At 54.2% G+C, this 3,681-nt stretch overlaps 1 pseudogene; it reads right to left on the bottom strand.

Annotated features, from left to right (window-relative positions):
- Positions 1-932: 932 nt before the first annotated feature.
- Positions 933-1,753, bottom strand: LOC137228394 (serine/arginine-rich splicing factor 3 pseudogene; annotated as a pseudogene).
- Positions 1,754-3,681: the final 1,928 nt, after the last annotated feature.

Here is a 3,681-nt window from a genome sequence, read left to right as displayed (position 1 = left end):
ATGTCATTCTCCTCAGGTCACATCATCAAGGATACACACCATCAAGGATACACACATCAAGGATACACCCCATCAACGGGACTTGTGACAAACAATTTTACCCTTGATCACCTGGCCGGTATCGTCTTTTTTTTTTTTTTTTGCTGCGTTGGGTCTTCATTGCTGCACACGGGCTTTCTCTAGTTGCGGCGAGCAGGGGCTCCTCTTTGTTGTGGGCACGTGCTTCTCATTACAGTGGCTTCTTTTGTTTCGGAGCACGGGCTCTAGCTGTGCGGGCTTCTGTAGTTGTGGCATGGGGGCTCAGTAGTTGTGGCTCCCAGGATCTAGAGCACAGGCTCAATAGTTGTGGCCCATGAGCTTAGTTGATCTGCGGCACAGGGGATCTTCCCGGACCGGGGCTCGGACCCGTGTCCCCTGCATTGGCAGGTGGATCCTTTTTTTGTTTTCTTTGTTCCTTTTGGAACCAAAACTTTAATCCCAAGGAGTCTCACAAAACATATTACAAATGACAGCATGAAAAAAAAAACTGCACAGTAACTCAAAGTTCAGCCCTACAATATACTCTTCATCTGGCAAGACATTGGTATCTTGATCATCTCAACTTCCAAAAAACATTACAAAGAGCTATGTATTCATGTACGGCAATCACAGAGGGGACTTATGACCTAACTCAAAGGGAAACTAACTTCCTTGAAACTTCTTAGATTCTAAACTCACTGGACAACCTCTTGTCCAGTGTGAAGACTAGTGGAATTCTTAAACCTCTAATCTAGGGTAAGGGTGCGGCTTTCATTCCTACCTGCTGGCTTGTGTTCACAGCACCTTTTAAAGACTGCTTGCTTAACTACAGCTGCATACCATATCCCAGCTACAGAAAGTCTCTTCAATGTTTGCCAGTGTTGTTTCCATAATAATAAACATCACACTTTAGGTGGGCAGGAGTTAGAGTTTTATTCTCAGTCTAGGCAAGACCAAAAATTCAAAGCAAATTCAATTTTGCTTAAGAGAACATTGTAAAGAAACAATTCTTCATATTACATGCCTCATATGACCCATTTCAAACCATAGAGAATGACACCTTTATGTGTCACTGTCCCAAGAGACAAACAAATGTGAACAGCTAAAACATTTAAAAAGTGCATCAAGCTTCGGAAGTCTCAAACGAAACTTGAATTTTCTGTACATACTCCTGTCAAATGAAGTTATTTCCTGTGCACCACTCCTCTTGCAAAGTGGTCTGCTATTTCCTTTCATTTGACCTGGATCGGCTAGGAGACCTAGAGAAAGATCGGGACGGCTTGCGATTTCTCTCCTGGGACAGTGATCTCTCTCTTCTCCTATATCTACTAAAGGGACCTGCTCTGGCTGCGGGAGAAGCTTCTCCGTCTTGGACATCTGTGGTGAGGGGGAGGACTCCTCCTCCGATAATCATCTCGAGGGCGACGACCCCAAGAAGGAGGCGGCCACGATCTCGACTTCTCCTTTCCCCATTGGACAGGTCCACTCTTACTCGGCAGCCACAGAGTGTTCTCCCGTCTAGTTCTCAGACAGCATCCGCTGCATCTCGGGGATCTTCATTTTCAACAAGAGCGAAGCCGGGAGGGTTTTTAGCAACCCACACACTTCGGAGTGGTCCATAATATCCTAAAGCTCGTTCGAATTCACTCTTGTTACCATTGTTTCCAAGATTCCTTACACAAACGTTACAGTCCAACGGACAGGAATGCCGATGCAAGACCCTCCTGGCTCCTGGGTTTCATGGGCCACAGGGTGATCCCGGGCCTCTAGAATCTCGCAGCTGAATCGGCTCGCACAAGCTGTCCTGTGGGGATGCTTTTCCCCCCATGTGTCCAGCCCGGGGCCCTGCTGTCTAGGCCCGACCTCCAGGGTGACAGGGTGAACCCCAGGTCCCTGGAGCAAACACTCAGAGCCCTGGTGACCAGACTCAGGGGGCTGGGGCGGCAGCTGGACATGTGTGGCCACCCTGGTGGTGTTTCGCCCCATCTGCAGTTCCAGTTCCAGCTGAGAAAGAGCCTCGCTGTGTTATTTTCTCCTGGTTGTGTAAGGATCCCCGGTGTCATTTGACAGAAATGTACATGGTGTGTTCTTTCTCTCTTTTCTCCCTGCTTCCTCTCGTCCCTCTCCCCCTCCCTCTCTCCCTCTCCCTCTGTCCCCCCCTCTCTCTCTCTTCCCTCTCCCTCTTTCCTCTGCGTCTCTCTCTTTCCCTCTCTCCCTCCCCCCCTTCCCCCCTCCCCATCCCTCTCCCCGTCCCTCTCCCAACTCCCTCTCCACCTCCATCTCCCCCTCGCTCTCCCACATCCCTCTCCCTCTCCCCTCCCCCTCCCTCTACCTCCTCCGTCTCCCCCGTCTCTCTCCCGCCTCCCCCCTCCCTCTTCCCGCCTCCCCTGTCCCTCTTCCCTGTCCCTCTCTCCCTTCCTCTCTCCCTGTCCCTGTTTCCCTGTTCCGCACGCCCTCCCTCTACCTCTTTCCCTCTCCCTGTCCCTCCACCTCCTTCCCTCTCTGGAGAGGGAAGGAGGTGGAGGGACAGGGAGAGAGAGCAGGATGGGGGGAGAGGGAGAGAGAGGGGGGAGAGGGAGAGAGGGATAGAGGGAGGGAGCGAAAGACGTCTCTCCCTCCCTCCCTCTATCCCTCCCTCCCTCCCTCCCTCCCTCTATCCCTCTCTCCCTCCCTCTATCCCTCTCTCCCTCCCTCTATCCCTCTCTCCCTCCCTCTCCCTCTCTCCCTCTCCCTCCCTCCTTCTCCTCCCTCTCCCCCTCCCTCCAACTCTCCCGCTCCCTCCATCTCTCCATCTCCCTCACTCCCTCCCAGAGACGGAGAGATGGAGAGGCAGAGACAAGGGAGAGGGAGAGAGAGAGAGGGAGAGATGGAAGGAGAGGGAGGAAGAGGAAGAGAGGGAGAGAGATATGGAGAGGAGAGCGAGAGAGAGGGGGGGAGAGGGAGAGGGAAAGAGGTCTCTTCCTCCCTCCCTCTCCCTCTGTCCTCCTTCTCTCCCTCTCCCTCCCTCTCTCCCTGTCCCTGTTTCCCTGTTCCGCCCTCCCTCTCCCTCTTTCCCTCTCCCTCTCCCTCCACCTCCTTCCCTCTCCAGAGACGGAAGGAGGTGGAGGGAGAGGGAGAGGGAAAGAGGGAGAGGGAGAGCAGGAGAGGGAGGGGGGAGAGGGAGGGAGAGGGGGGAAAGGGAGAGAGGGATAGAGAGAGGGAGCGAAGACGTCTCTCCCTCTCTCCCTCCCTCTCTCCTTCTCCTCCCTCTCCCTCTTCCACCAACTCTCCCTCTCCCTCCATGTCTCCATCTCCCTCACTCCTTCCCACATAGGGAGAGATGGAGGGAGAGGCAGAGATAAGGGAGAGGGAGAGAGGGAGAGGGAGAGATGGAGGAAGAGGGAGAGAGGAAGAGAGAGAGGGACAGAGGGAGAGAGAGAGGGGGGGGGGGAGAGAGAGAGAGAGGGAGAGCGGGAGAGGGAAAATGGTCTCTTCTTCCCTCCCTCTCCCTCTCTCCTCCGACTCTCCCTCTCTCACCCTCCCTCCGTCTCCCCCTCTCCTTCCCTCGCCCTTTCCCTTCCTCTCTCCCTCTTCCTCCCTCTGTCACTCCCTCTCCCTCCATCTCTCCCTCACCCTCACTCCCTCTCAGAGAGGGAGAGATGGAGGGAGAGGCAGAGACAAGGG

The sequence above is a fragment of the Pseudorca crassidens genome, chromosome 7 (genome assembly GCF_039906515.1).
Source record: "Pseudorca crassidens isolate mPseCra1 chromosome 7, mPseCra1.hap1, whole genome shotgun sequence".
NCBI classification, from domain to species: Eukaryota; Metazoa; Chordata; class Mammalia; order Artiodactyla; family Delphinidae; genus Pseudorca; species Pseudorca crassidens.
This window is presented reverse-complemented; position numbering and strand designations above follow the sequence as displayed.